The sequence below is a fragment of the Mustela nivalis genome (assembly GCF_964662115.1).
Source record: "Mustela nivalis genome assembly, chromosome: 11".
Lineage (NCBI taxonomy): Eukaryota > Metazoa > Chordata > Mammalia > Carnivora > Mustelidae > Mustela > Mustela nivalis.
In genome coordinates, this window is record NC_139030.1 from 57,487,603 (window position 1) to 57,504,589 (window position 16,987).

Here is a 16,987-nt window from a genome sequence, read left to right on the forward strand (position 1 = left end):
TTAAAATTTAGTCATCATATTGCAGAATATTTATATGGGACTGGGAATAACCCCAGGACTAATTAATATCACCCAGAGATGGACGCCATGATCTTCCTGTATTACGTATTATATATTAGGTTATTAATTTTATCTTGTGCCTTTATTTTCCCCTTTCTGAGGAAAAGATGAAAACAACTTCTTTTGTAGGGGAGTAGCTGCATACATTTGTCATTGTTGCTGTGCAGAATTTCAAATATGTTTAGAAGGGACACATGGACACCAAGTCACCCCAAATTTGGACTGTCCCCATTTTTCAGCTGGCCATCACCTCCAAACCCATCCTTCTATACTCTGCTTTGGAATCCTGTCAATAAAAACCTGCAAACTGTATTCCTCCTTCACCAGCTGGTTGAGAGAGGGCGTAAGTGGGAGACAGAAAGGCCAGAGGGCCAGAGGCCAGAGGAAGGAGAGGATGGGTTTCCTTCTGTTTGCCTCCCGTTCTTGCCCATGATACTCCAACAACTGCCCCTCGTCCTGGCAGCAGCTGTTGGAGCTACTCTGTTTTTTTTCTGGCACTTCCGGAACCAACTTCATAATGCCCCCTCAAACACACCAGCTCTAAACAGTTCTAGTGCCATCTCTTTAGAGGTTTGAATTCCAACCCCCAGGGTCTCTATTCATTTTTCTTTTTAATTTTTAGTAATTGCAAACTCTTCCTTCTATGCTTGCAACCCTGGAGTAGTAGCTCTTCCTACCATGGCCACCTCTATCTAAATGCAATGTCTTGGGCCCCTGGGTGGCTCAGATGGTTAGGCGTCTGCCTTTGGCTCAGGTCGTAATCCCAGGGTCCTGGGATTGAGGCCCACATCGGGCTCTCTGCTCAGCGGGGAGCCTGCCTCCTTCCCCCTCTCTCTGCCTGTCTCTCTGCCTACTGGTGCTCTCTGTCTGTCAAATAAATAAATAAAATATTTTAAAAATGTGTATCTATCTATCTATCTATATAAATGCAGAGTCTCATTTTTGCTCTTTGATTCTTTAGCTGCCATTTAACCAAGGTCCTAGATTCAATTCTCCTTGTTAAAATAACTGCTGTGGTCTCTTTTTCCTGACTAGAAACTAAAAGAAGCAAATATAAACAGCACTACTGGCCTAAGATGGCATTTAGCACACAGCGTTCGCCTATCTAATTAGGCTGAGAATTCCTGTAGTAATAACATTCCACTTTCATAACAGGGATCCACAATGTCCTCATTCAAAGTCTTCAGAGCCAGAAATGTTTCAGAGTTCAGACTTTAGGAAGTAAATAGTGTATATACATTAAATCATGTAATAGCTCCAGTGGGGTATGGGATAATACTTCATCATTAAACAGTTGAGGGAATAAATATTTCTTTGAATCAGTTCAGGTCAAGTTTTGCCAACAAATGAGTTAAACACATACACACAACTTCTGGTTTTCAGAACTTTTTAATTTTGAACTATAATAAAGTAATTTGAACTTGTATCAGGAAACACTACTAAAGGACTAATCAAAGGCCCACTATTTTTTTTAATCTAAGATTGCATTAAAGTGTTTTCAGGAAAACTCTGAGTAAATCTAAGTAGAGAAGTAATATCTGACTTAAATTTAAGCAGAAACAAGAGGAACAGCTTTGAACAGACTACTGCAGTGCAGTAGTCTTTAGAAAAATTGCCCCCATTTACCTGAGAGTTAGTGAATGAGTTCTCTGGCAGAAGGGAAAATCTAGTCTGACAGCCAATCGTAAGGAGTTTATGTTTGAGTTTATATTTATATCTGGGTTAATGAAGTTTCATGTAAAATTCAGACAGTGGAACTCCATCAGAGAAATCATGACAGCAATCTGTGGAACATGCTCTAACATACCAATTTGCTATTTGGGTTTTTTATGTATTATGACATTAACTGGAAAAAAAACCCACCCGTATATAACTACATTCTTGATAATTTAAACATATCAAGCTAACTGCCAGAAAAAAATTTAAAAAAGAAACAGGTAAAAATGATTGCTCTTGAGAAGTGGGACTGAGGGAATTGGAAATGGGGAAGGGGTAGAGGAATTTTTGTTTAGATTTCTCTGCCTTATTCGATTTATAACTAGGTGAATTGTTCATTTAATAAAGGACTTTTAATTACTGCCCTAAAATGGACAAACGTAAAATGGAACATGTCCTTTTGAGTTGTTAGTTAATAGAGCTTAATTTATAAAACACAACTATATAGGTTTTTCAGTTTCCGAATAAAATTTAAAATTTGATTTAATAAAAGTGACTTAAGTAAAGCTGACTCAACCTCTAGCTCTAGATGACCTAGTAAAAACATTACTATTGCTGTTCTCCTCCCTGAAACCAATCTAAACAACAAAACAATGATAAAAACAGGGACGAAAACTTCATCTCCAATGAAGCTGGAAAATAATCACAACCTCAAACCACAAACTATGAAAACCAGCTGCCAAAAGACAGTAGATTCTGGACCAAAATGAAAGAAAGAGGCTGGAAGGAAAGACGTCAAGCTGACAGATCTTTTGCAGTATAGGCCAAGTTCCCCAAAAGCAGCATGAGGCCCCAAAGGGCTCAATCAGTGATCCCTAGGTTAGAACAGTCTGTTCTTGGAGTGTGCCCAGGAAAATCCCTGAAGCCTTCTCTAACCTGTGAACAGTACAAGATGTGGAGCTGAGTGAGAAACACTGAGACATGACACTTAGACAAGAAGTCTGCTTGTGTGGCCACATGGATAATACAGGATAATAAGCAAGCAGATTTCATAGCAGATAATCACAGACCTGCTTATTTGTACAAATATTTAGTTCTTACACTTTGCCAAGAACTGCTCAAGGTGGTCTCCTGGGTGGCTCAGTTGGTTAAGTAACTGCCTTCAGGTCAGGCCATGATCCCAGAGTCCTGGGATCAAGTCCCATGTCAGACTCCCAGCTCCATGGGGAGTCTGCTTCTCCATCTGACCTTCTCCCCTCTCATGCTTTCCCTTTCTCTCTCTCAAATAAAGAAAATCTTTTTTTAAAAAAAGTAAAAAGGAAAAGAAAAGGAAAAAAAAAGAACTGCTAAGCTATGTCACAAATTTTTATCCTGATGTCTCTCTTAATACTGATGCCTCTGTGAGGTAAGTCCTATTACCATCACTAACCCTCTGTTACAGGTGAGGACACTGAGGCCCTGTGAGGTGAAGTGTCTTGCCCAGGGCTGTACCTCGTGAGTGACAGAGCCTGAATTCAAATTTAAGCAGAAGGTCTCCAGAGTTCATGGTTGTAACCACCAAGTTAGAGCGCCTCTTTGAAGGGAAAAAGGAATGAATGAAAAAAATGAAGGAAACATCTTCACACACAAAAACTCCGTCATCATTAAAAAGGAAGCCAACCTGCTCACCCAAGGAGAGTACTAAGAATACTAAAAACCCAGGGAACAGACATGCCCACAGACAGAGCCTGAACAGAATGTGCTGGAAAGTGCTCTGAGACTTTCAGAGGTTTCATAAACTATGATTTCTCACATTGTTCTTACTTCAGCTTAGTCTGCTAAAGTGAAACCACCTGCTGCTTCAGCTCGCCGTCTGGGCCCCTTTCCTCCAAATTATTGAGGTCATAGTGAGTTGTGACCAGATTCCCCTCCTTCAAAGATGAGAAATAATCAGGAACGGAACTGTGAGGCCAATGAGGAGGAAAGGAACAAAACAAAGGCAATTAGTCTGCAGAAAGACATGTAGATGAGTAGCTGAAAGAAAATAAAGCCAGTACAGAAAACAAATGGGAAAAAAAGTAGACTTAGTACTTAAAGTGGCGTCAAAGATATGGAGGAAAAGGAAATCCAAATCACACACACGTACATGCACACGTATGTCCTATACCATACAGGACTTCACTGTGAGCCATGGAGAAATTACACTATACCAGAGACAATTAATGCCCATTGGCCAGTGTGTTAAGAAAGGAGCTCCAGAAAATTCTAAGAGTTCTCAAATTACTCCTACTTCAGCTTACTCGCCGGGCTCTTCTTTCCTCATATTTCTCCCCAAAATAGTTTATTCAGGAAGAATGCCCCATATTTAGAAATGACTACTTTTCAAAAACAGATCAACTTAGAATATATACAGAAATAATTCAAGTAAAAGAACTAACACAAAACAGATGAAAAACCACACATGAATTTTTGCTGTAGAATAAGCCAAAAAGTTCTCCATTAAATAAGAGAACTTAGAAGAAAACAATGGTCTTTATGCAGCAAGAGTCAAAGCAGAGAGCTAACATTTACTAAGTAACTAAGTCCTGGGCACTAAACGAACTCTTTAAATATAAATAATTACAAATGTATTTTTGTGAGGGCCAGGAAATTTCATAATAAAATCACCTAAAAGGATTAAAAACACTTTTTTCCTCCAAATTTTTATTTAAACTCCAGTTAATTAACACACAGTGTAATATTAGTCTCAGGTATAGAATTTAGTGATTCATCACTTACATACAATACCCAGTACTCAGCACAACAAATGTCCTCCTCCATATCATCACCTACTTTACCCATCCCCACCCACTCCCCCACACTTCCCCTCTAGTAAGGAAGAGTAGCTTTGGATTTCCCCAATACAGTACTCAACTCTAGAGAATACCAGAAGAATGTCTGCAAAGATCATAGGAAAAAAAGCCAAACATTCACTCAAGTATAAAAACAACAGCTACTTTCAAACATGAATGAATTTATAGTTAATCTGAATCTTCTTAAATATATTTGAAGAAGAACTTCACTAACCAAGAGACAAATAGAGAAAACGTGACAAAAATCCTGGCCATGCTCTTTAAATTAACTTGGATGTAGAAGTAAAACTGAACAATGGGGTTACAAAATAAAATGTAAATGTTATGAATCAAAGCAATGTAGAAATAACAATATTACTCAGAAAATCTACAAGTTGGTAGGTAAAGATGTGATCAGTTTTTGTGAAAAGGGGGCATGGTCAGTTACACTATTTAAAAACCAATGAACCAATATGAAAAAATAAAAAATAAAATGAGATAATAAAACCCAGTGAAGTTTACCCCTAACACTGTACTTAGTGATGAAAGATTGAATGGTTTCCCCCTAAAAGTGTGAATAAGACAAGGAATTCCACTTACACCACTCCTATGCAATATTCTGTTAAGGGTTCTAGGCAAAGCAACAAAGTAAGGGAAACAATTATAAGACATATAGATTGGAAAGGAAGAAGTGAAAATATTTTTATTCCCAGTCTCTATAACCTCCTATGATCAGCAAATAAACTCAAAACTATTACACATTGATGAGAGAAATCAAAGATAAAATAAATGGTTAGATATTCTATCTTGATGGATTGGTAAATTCAGTATCATTATGATCTCAATCCTACTGAAATTCATCTGCAGATTCAATACAACTCCCAATCAAAATGGCAGAAGACATTTTTGTAGAAACTAAGTTGATTCTAAAATTTATATGGAAAAAAACAAAGGTTTTAGAATAACCAAATGATTTTGAAAAATTAAAAGTTACAGGATTCATACATTCTGATTCTAAGGCTTATTAAAAAGTCATTACCCAAAAAGCTTTATATTGGCCAAAGGATAGACATATAGATAATAGAACAGGACAGAAAGTTCAGAAATAGAACCATGTATCTATCATTAAATTTTAGCACAGTCATTCAATGGACAAAAGATAGTCTTTTCAACAAATGATGTTAGAACACCTGGGCATCTATATGTTAAAAAAAAAAAGTTACCCTTGATTCACATCTTCAATCATTTGCAGAGATTAATTCAAAACCAATTATAGATCTAAATGGAAAACTTAAAACCATAAAACTTCTGGAAGAAAATATGAATCTCTGGAAACTTGGGATAACAAACACTTCTAGATAACATACAAAAAGGACAAACTGTAAAAGAAAAAAGTTGGTAGGCTGGATACATACCTCACACCATAAACAAAAATTAACTTGAATCTTTAACCTAAATGTAAATTAAAATTATTGACAAAGACTCTTTGCTTGACCAAACTTCAGTCAGGCACCTTTTTCTAGCCCATCTATCCACTTCTTTATAAAATCCAGTTTTAGCAAGAATCCCCCCACATCAGTCTAATCAGAACCTCCCATGCTCCATATTTGATCACTCTTGATCAAGTTCCCCATGATGTGATCATGCTGATTTGTCTTAAGCAAGAACTCTGTTAGATGAGTTTAGCCAGAATCCCCCTTACCTCTAATACTCCCTCGTAGTAATTTTCCATTCACTGAATCCCACCTTGCTCCTTCACTATAAATCCTCACTTGCCTATATATTCAGTACTGAGCCCTGCTCTATACTGAGTACTATTGCAATTGTCAGAATAAAATCTGTTTTGGGACAGCTGGGTGGCTCAGTCAGTTAAGCATCTGCCTTCAGCTCAGGTCATGATCCTGGGGTCCTGGGATGGAGTCCCACGTAGGGTTCCCTGCTCAGTGAGGGACCTGCTCTCCCTCTGCCTGCTGCTCCCCCTGCGTCTGCTCTCTTTCTCTATAAAAGAAAGAAAGAAAGAAAGAGAGAAAGAAACCTATTTTTACCACTTTACCGACCAAGCTAGGTTTTTTTCCTTTGACACTACAAAGATTTTAGGGGGAAAAAAAAAAAAAAAGACGAAGAAAGAAAAGAAAAGAAAATTTTTATGACACTGGGTTACCAAAAATATCTTAAATAAGACACAAAAAGTACAAACCATAAATAAAAAATGATAAACTAGACTAGTAGCCAGAATATATAAAGATTCCCAAAACACAGTGATAAAAAAACAAAGAAGCCAATTTTAAAAAATTGAGTACAAGATTTGAATAGGCACTTTGGCAAAGAAAAGATTCAAATGGCAAACAAATACATGAACATATGTTCAACATATTAGACATTAAGGAAATTCAAATTAAAGCCTCAGTGATATACTACCAAACACCTACTAGGATGGCTAAAATTTTCAAAGGTGACAATACCAGGAGTTGACAATGAATCAAAGCAACAGAATCTCCTGTATGTTTCTTTTGGAAATGTAAAGTGGTATGGCTACTTTGGAAAACACCTTGACAGTTTCTTATAAGGTTAAACAAACAGCAATCCACTACTAGGTATTTATGCAAGAGAAATGAAAACATATGTCCACACAAACACCTCTGCACAAATGTTTAAAGCAGCTTTATTCATAATCCCAAAATCTGGAAATGTCCCACATGTCTGTTGACCTGGGAATGGATAAACAACTTGTGACATATCCATCCTTAGATGAAAGGATGAAGAAAAAAACCACTGACACATTTAACAACATAGATGAACCTCAAAATCATACTAAGTGAAAGAAGGCAAACGCTAATGATTACATAATGAATTACTCAATTTACATGACATTTCTGAAGAGCAAAACTGTAGAAATCAAAATCAGTGGTTGCCAGAGGTCAGGAGTGGGGTAAGAGGTTGATTACAAAGGCCTACAGGGAGGCTTTATGGTGTGAAAGGAATATTCTACTGTATGTTAATGATGGTGACGTTTATACTGCTGTATATATGTGTCAAAACTCAAAGAACTATACACTTTACAAGGGTGAATTTTGCTATATATCCAAAAGAGTAAATTATACTTCCATAAATTTGATGTTCAAAAAGACACTAATTTATAAATCATGTAAATTATAGTTATAAAGAAGAATTGAAGGAATCGTAGTTAATTAAAATTGGAACTTGGCAAACAGGTGTATGGAAATAGACACTAATTAGGTTTTTATTTATTTTTTTATTTATAATAAGGAAGCAATAAGTAGTGTCAAAAGTAAAAAAATTTAAAAATACAAGCTTAGGTAATCACCAAAGAGCTTAAAAACACATTATAAATCTTCTGAACTAGCAGAAGGAAAACACACATACACATTTGATTTTAAAAGTTTAAATAATTTAGCAAAATAAAAATAAAGCAGTTAACAGTAGAAATCATAAAAGATGAAAGAGAACTAACACCTAACCACGTCTGCATAACAATATATGTAAATGGAATAAAGCCACATATTAAAAGAAAAATATTTTCGGGTAGGTTTAGAAAATCAAACTCAACTATTTGTTGCATGCAAGAGATACATTCAAAGCAAGGTTAAATAATGGGCATATATATGAGGTAATTAATTTTAAAGGGCTAATAGATTGATTACATTATTAATATCAAACAAAATTGAACTCACAGCAAAAAGTATGAAATAAGACAACTAACTTCACTTTGTAATGATGAGTCAATCATAATGAAGGTCTGTTATGGATCATTAATACCAAAATCCTAGCATGAAAATTCCCAAGCAAGTACTGTGTAATAAACAAAGAGAAATACAGAAAAATACAGAAGTAAGGGGGAAAGTTCACATAGTCTCTTGACCCACGACAGATCAAAAAACAGTAAAAAAGTAAAGATACAGGATCAAATTCTACAATTCATTCAGTCTCTCTAAAATTTTAATCTCTCTAAAATATATCACACCCTTCATCCTGCAAACAAATAATACTCCATCTTTAAATACGCAAAAAATATTCACAAAAATTTTGGCTTATGTAGGACTACAAAATACTCCCAATATATACAATGAACAAAAATAGTACAGAGCTTATTGTCAAATTTTAATACAAAGTAGAATTGATTTTTTAATGGAAAACAAAAATTCCCAACTGCCTAAAAATTAAGACTATTTAAAAAGTTGACTTAAAGGCAATAGAAACTGAAATTGAAAGATTATTTTTAGAATAATATTAATGACAATGCTACACAACAAAATCCATGTGTTATGGATAAAAGAATGCTTTGAAGAACAATCCAGAGTCTTATGCAAATTAACAAACAACAACAAAAAAAATAAATGAGTTCATATTTAAAACAAGAGGTAAAAAAAAGAATAAGAAAATAAATCAAAGGGAAGCAAAAAAACAAATTAAAGAAAAAATGATAATGATTTTGAAACAAAAAATAAAAGTGAAAGAAACATAACTGATTACTTGAAACCAATCAACCAAATGAACAAAATGGTACCTTCTCTCATTTTTTGAAGGATGTGTAAGAGAATCATAACACAAAATTGGCATTTAGATGGGTTAAAAGGAAACCAAAATAATCATAAGAAAATGCTTTGCATGAAATTATGGAAATACACTTGAAAATTTAGATAAAATAAACCAGGTTCCTAGGAAATACAGATTGCCAAAACTGACCCTAGGAAAGATTTCACCACAAACAAACCAATTGCCAGTAAGGAAATTGAGAAGGTATCAAAGATAAACCCTTTACAAAAGCACTAGGCACCTGGGTGGCTCAGTGGGTTAGGCCGCTGCCTTTGGCTCGGGTCATGATCTCAGGTCCTAGAATGGAGTCCTGCATCGGGCTCTCTGCTCGGCGGGGAGCCTGCTTCCTCCTCTCTCTGCCTGCCTCTCTGCCCTCTTGTGATCTCTCTCTGTCAAATAAATAAATAAATAAAATATTTAAAAAAAAAAAAAAGCACTAGGCTCTATCAGTCTCACAAATGACTTCATTCAAAACATCTAGGAACACAGTATTTCAATCCTAAGTGGTTCCTAAGCTTGGAGACGGAAAAAAAATGAATCTGACATTGAATCTGACAATAAAGCACAAGAGGGGCAACTACATACCAATATATAATTAATAACAATACAGGAATGCCATAAAATATAAGTAAATAAACAGATTAATACTTGATGATCAAACAGGGTTCAGTTTGGGGGTTCAAGAGATAGTTCAAAATTAGAATACCTGCTAACTTACTATTATCACACTAAGTTAAAGGAGAAATACTATTTAATCATTTCAATAAATGATAAACTGTATTTTGCAAAATTGAATGTCCTTCCCCGATTTAAAAATCACAGATATATTCACATAAATGTATATATGAGTTCATACATATGTACGTATATATTTGTATTGTACATGAGTACATATACATATATTACACACATATATACATGACCCAAATCTGGCATCATACACAAGGAAGAATCGTTAGAATTATTTCCATTACCATAAGAAACAAGATGGATAATGACAGCTTGCGTGAAAAGTATTAGAGTGAGCTCTCAAGGGAAGCCCAGTGGCAGCTGGTAATAATATGAAGATAGTTGGACTAGGAAGGAAGACGTCGCAGTGCCAGCCAGTACCTGTGTCCCACACAAGGGCAGTGTCATAATGGGTGGCAGAAACAGCTTGGCAGGATCGGGAAATTAGCTACATACAGGTGACAAGACAAATCAGTAAATATTCTAAGAATAATGGGAGACAGGGCTCTCACTGATGGAAGAGGGAATACAAATATGAGGGGGAAAAAAGGAAGTAGAGTATATCTTGCCTTACAGAATTGGAATCGAAGCTCTGTGAACTCAGTGAGATAGAGGTGTACAAAGACTTGTCTGTATGTCTCCTGCTGCTCTGAGTGAGGAGTTTGGGTGACAGTAACACCCCACTCACCAAAAGCGCAGTTCTCACCCAAATCTTAGTTTCCGAAGTGCACTCTCCACTGAAAGGAAAAAAGACTTCTTGGGAAAATCGCTGATTTCAGGAGTGGGCAGGCAAGGTGCAAGATGCCAGAAAGTAAAAGAATGCTCAAAGAGTAAGAAGACAGAAAACCGCTTAAGGGAGCTTCTAATTATCCAAATATGGAACAACCAGAGCGTTAACATATAGTGGTGAATTACAAGCAATTGAATAAAATAGGAAGCCCTGAATCCACACTGGCATAAGTAAGTAAATAAATAAGGAGGAGAGAAAGAGCTTTCTGTTTCTCACAGAAAGCCAGAAAGTAAATGCAGAAGAAATGATGGAATTAGAAAATCACTTGGCAATCATCAGTACTAATTCACATAAGAAATATGAATGGGTGCTAAAACTAGTGGGTGAAAGTAGAATAAGAAATGGAATATTTATGTACTCTCAAAAGTGTCTGCTCAGGGGGCGTCTGGGAGGTTCATCAGTTAAGTGGCTGCCTTCCACTCAGGTATCCCACGTCAGGCTCTACACTCAGCTGGGAGACTGCTTCTCCCTCTCCCTCTGCCCTTTCCTCCTGCTTGTGAGCTTTCTCTCTCCTTATCAAATAAATAAAGAAAATCTTTTTTTAAAAAAAGTGTCTGTTCAGAAAAGACTAATTACAAAGGGAAAGAAAAGAAACTTAATAGTAGAGATATGTAGCAGACACCTCTTAATTAAGTACTCAAAGTTAAGATCATGAGCAATGGTATACATGGGCTTTGTGTAACAACAGATAACATGAAGGGAGGAGAACACAGTATGACTTCGGCAAAAGATGCATAACCTGAGTCTTATCCCGAAAAAACTTAAAAAAGGATACCTTGTAATCAAGAACATCAATGGCATGGAACTCAAGGATAGACAGAGAACAAGTTCCAGATTGAGGGAGTCTAAAAAGATATGACAGTTGGGTGCAACACACAATTCTGGAAAGGATCCTCTTACTGGAAAAGGACATTATTTGAACTTGATTTAGTTAAGAGCTGACAACCAGATTCATCTATATAAAAGCAGTCTTATTTTTCCCTTAGCGATTAACAATAAAGGAATAAGCACCATGAGTTAGTCCTTCTCTACAACTACCATTCACCTAATGGTATTAGCCTTTACATTTTACGGATCATCCTGGCAAAAATCAATTATTTATTGGGAATTGCAAAATGATGATTTTCTAATTTTCTCATTTCTCGTACATGTATTAGCTGACATCCTTTTATAAAGAAGAGCTTATCTTCTAAAATGACATGGCAAATGACTATTCTTCCCTTTTAATTACAGATGTTCAGAGTGAGGATTTGATGTAAAAGTCACCTTCCATGTGACCGAGGAGGCATACATTCTTCCTTCTCTCTCTCACTATGGATTTATGAATTATAATCAGTTACACTTGATACTCTTCTTAATGTTCAAAAGTCCCAAATTTGGCCGATGGAAGCTTTCAACCTGATTCTAATATATTTTTGTCACATGCCCACTGGTCTTTGAGCACCTTCTTGCTTTTTATGACGAAAAGACAAACCAGGTTCACTTTGTACCTACCCTGTCCTGTGCCTGAGATTCAGGCATTTCTCCAAGAAGAGGACTTCTTTCATCTCCAACCAAGATCGGGATGTTAACTATAACTGTTGCTACCACAGTGCCAATGATTCTAAACAATTCCAAGTTTAATATAATATGAGGGGTTTTATATTGATATTTTAAATTCAGATTTATGTATCAGAGGTGTGTATCCGTAATTACTTTAATTTTCTATTTTATCTCTTGTTGCTTACATAAAAATCTGAGTTCCTAATAACATTAACAAATTATCTTTTTTAATTTATCCCACTATACGTAGTTTCAAAACTATAATAATAATAATGTTACTATTGGGGCACCTGGGTGGCTCGGTTGGTTAAGAAACTGCCTTCGGCTCAGGTCATGATCCTGGAGTCCTGGTATCGAGACCCATATCAGGCTCCCTGCTCAGCAGGGAGTCTGCTTCTCTTACCCCTTCCCTCTCATGCTCTTTCTCTCAAATAAATAAGTAAAATCTTTAAAATAATAATAATTATAATATAATAATGTTACTATTAACAAAAAACTACTGAGTAAATTTAATTTTCTTTGCAGTTCTACTTGTTTTTAGAATGCCACATGGAGAATGTCATCAGAGAAATGGAAATCAAAGCTACGAGATGCCATTTCATATCCACTTGAATGGCTATAACCAAAAAGACAGAGAGTGGAAGTGTTGACTAGGATAGGGAGAAACTGGAATCCTCAAACACAGCTTGTAAAAATTTAAAATGTTTCACCCTCTTTGCAGAACAGTCTCACAGTTCTTCAGATGTTTAATATAAATTTACCATATGACCTAGCAATTCTACTACTAGGTATATACACAAGAGGGACAATAGCATATATTCACACAAAATTTTGTACAGTATATTCATAACAGTATTGCTCCAAGTAGCCAAAAAGTGGAAAGAATCCACCAATGAGTGAATAAATAAAATGTACCATAGGAGATTATCATAATCATCATCACTATCATCATTTTTAAGCAATAAAGAAGACTGAAGTATTGTTACATGCTACAATTTAGATGTACCTTGAAAACATTAGGCCAAGTGAAAGAAATCAGTCACAAAAGACCACATATATTGCATGATTCTCTTTATGTAAAATGTCCAGCATAGGCAAATTTATAGAAATAGAAAGTAGGTTAGTGTTTGCCATTGGGAGGGTTGGGGAGTGGGTGAATGGGCAGAGACTGCTAATAAGTACAAGGTTTCTTTTCTGGGTAATGAAAATATTCTATACTTAAATTGTAGCGATGGTTGTACAACTTTGTGATACGATATATGCATTATATCTCAATAAATATTTTTTAAATAAAAGGGAACTTCCTCAGCCTGATAAGGGATATCTGTAAGAACCTCAAATAACATTATGTTTAATAATAAAAGACTGACTGTGTTCCCCTTATAACTGGGAACAACAACAACAAAAAATGACATCGGCTCAAACCTTCTTTTCAACCTTAAACTGGAGATCCCAGCCAGTGCCATAGGCCAAAAAACAAATGAATAAATAAGTGCATGCATACCTAATGTAAAGATTTAAGGAAAAGAAGTAAAATAATATGATCCCCCAAATCCTGCAAAGGACCTTCTAGAACCTATAAGTGAATTTAGCAAGGTTGATAAATACAAAGAAAATATATAAAAAATCAAGTGCATTGCAATATATAATCAATAAACAATTGGAAGATAAAATGCCATTCACATTAGCATCCAAAAGCATGAAACACTTAAAGATGCATTTTTAAAAAGCATGTGTAATGTCTTTGCACTGAAAAATGAAAAAAAAATAATAAATTCAGTATCTAAATAAATGGAGAAATATACATGCTTTTGGATTGAAAGACTCAATATAGTTAGGATGTCATTTCTACTCAAGTTGATTTACAGATTCAGTGCAATCCCAATCAAAATACCAGGAGGCTTTTAGCAAAGACCTAAAATACACAAAACAATTTTGAAAAAGAAGAATGAAGTTGAAGAACTTCTATATCTGATCTCAAGACATTATAAAGCTAAAGTAATTAAGACTTACAACAAGTCAAAAGACAGTGTGATACTGGCATAAGAAGAAACATATAAATAAAAGGAACAGAGTAGAGAGTCTAGAATTAGACCCACATATATATGGCAAATTGATTTTTGACAGAAGTGTCAAGGTAACTCAATGTGAAAAGCAGTCTTTTCAACAAATGGAACTGGAACATTCATATAAAGAAAAATCAGTCTTGATATTTCCTTCACTCTGTACACACATGCAAAAAAAAATCTCTAAATGGATCATAGACCTATGTGAAAACTAAAATTATGAAACTTAAGATAAATACAAGAGAAAATGTTTGCAACCTTGAAATAGGCAAAGATTTCTTGGCTAGGAGACAAAAATCATAAACCATAAAAAGGAGGATTTGATTAACTGAACCTCATCAAAATGAAAACTTTCACTCTTCAAAAGGTACCTTTAAGAAAGAAAAAGTCTAGCCCCAGACAGGTGAAAAAAATATTTCTCGAATCTCAAATATATGAAGAAATCTTATTGCTTAATAACAACTTAAGAAGTAATCTAAAGGAAATGCAAATTAGAATCACAATGAAATGTGACAACACATTAAGATTAAAATAGCTAAAATGAAAGACAGAAAAAACTAAGTGTTCGTTAGCATGCAATCCCTATACTTTGCTGGGATTCTGTACTTGACAAACACTTTGTCCTTCTCCTATAGAGTTAAACACACACTTACCATATGACCCAGCACTTCTAGATATTTACTGAAGAGAAATGAAAACATAGGAATGAAAGCCTATATCAATGCTCCTAGCACCTGGTTCTATCCACTTCGGTGGAAGGAGTGGCCCAAGGTCAGACTACATGTGATTCAGAAACATTAGCAAATAGCCTAGTTTTTTGACCAGAAGCCAACAACTGGTCAAATGTTCTGAGGTCTGGAAAACAAAAAATTGGCAGATAAAGCACAATGAGGTCTAAGGTAGAGGCATGTGGATACACGTAAGGGAGTGGGTACTGAGTATGAAGATCTGTGTATCATATGTCAGCATCCACCAGAGAGCAGGCACGTAAAAGAAACACCAACCAAGCAAGCAGACAAATGGCATGGACAGCTGGCATCAGCAACCTCACTTCGGGACTACATGACCCTTCCATTCTAGAAGGGTCTGAGATTTGTCCAACCAGGAGTAGACACACCCTCCAGGTATAGGTCTGCCTTTCCCGCCTACAGGACCCCAGCCATACCACTATCTGAGGGCTAACAGTGTTTGGCCCATGAGCATAGGATACCGCGAAGACCTGGATCCACTTCACAGCCGAGAAATTGCCAGAGTCTTCTAAGTCTATGGGATCCACTGCTTGTACCATATCCTGCATCACCTACAAGCAGCTGGCTTAGAGGGTTTTTTGCACAGCAGTCTTTTGACTTTTCTCCTAAGTTCTTGATTTGCATCCACAAATCAGCCAGATCCACCCATAAGTCAAGTTTAGGTTATGTCTTTTTCCATCAGCTGTGTAAAATGAGCTCCAATATATCATGGGTGTCAGGTAAGGTGCTTGCCCAGGCAATGGGGGTCTGGGCCTTCTGCTCACACAGCTTGCTTCAACTCCAGATGTACCACTCCCACCTCATGCCCTGTGGCATATGGGATGGCCGCTGTGCGTATCTGACCTTATACTTGTGGGACTGACCGAACTCAGATTCCAAGGGATGGTTCCAAATGCATGGTCTCTTGGTCAGGCACTCTCTCTCTACCCGGGCTCCGTTTTCCCTTATGAAGATGACATTTTTAATCCTTTCTATTTTTTCCTAAAGCAGTTTTACTTTGCAGTCTCCCGTTTCTGATCCTGTACATTTCTGAAACAATGCTCACCAAAGTTGAAGAGCGGAAGTTAAGCAATAAACTTCCATTTTTTTAAAGGATGCTGGTCCTTAAAAATCAAAAATATAAAAATTCTAACCTCACCTTACACTTGACTCATAATCTTGTGCTTTGTTCTTAACTTTATTCTTAAAATGGAAAATAAAATTTAAATTCAAATATGACTGAAGATTTCTATTTTTTGGCATGCTTTGTGGTTTGCATCTCTGTCTCGATTTTATAATCATATGAAAGTCCTATGGTTGATACTAAGACTTCCACATTCATTAACATTTTATAAAAATAAAGTAGTCGAACAATTGCCCAATTCAACTAGTTGACAAAAATTTCAATGCTGCCAAAACTGAGCTACTGATTAGTGTCCAGCATTCCCACAGAGAAGCTTACTATTTATCAGCAAATGTACAAAAATCTAAATACAACGTAAAGAAGGATTTTAGGCACTTAAACTCAAATTTTAAAATAAAGGTTGTCCAAAAATTCAAACACAAAACTCTAATAATACCTATATGAATTTGGACTTAAAATTTAAATTGAATTACTGCCTTAATAAAAATGGTATTGGCCAAGCTTTGAAGCCTGTACATGAAAAGCCTTTCTGGTAGAAAGTGGCGAAGAGCGATTTCTCAATTTCTCGACTTCTTGCAGACAGGTACTGAGTGCAGTGAACGTCCCACCGAGATCCCTCAGGCCTAACCACTTCACTGACTGACACATTTAATTGCTGGTTCAACGCCATCTCTTGGCCTAAGGGTGCCAGCACTGGTGTATGGAAGAATGAACATTCTCCCTCCACTTCCATCCCAACAGCTCTCAACCACTGACTAAGGGGAGTTGGTATATAAACACCCTCTCCCTCGCACTTCATTGTGATGGCCCTAGGAGGGGTGTTTTATAACTGGATTTCCCTGTGGGATTAAAGTCCTGGTCACCCACAGTACCTGATAATGCCCCTTAATTGGCTACCTTTCCTTCCC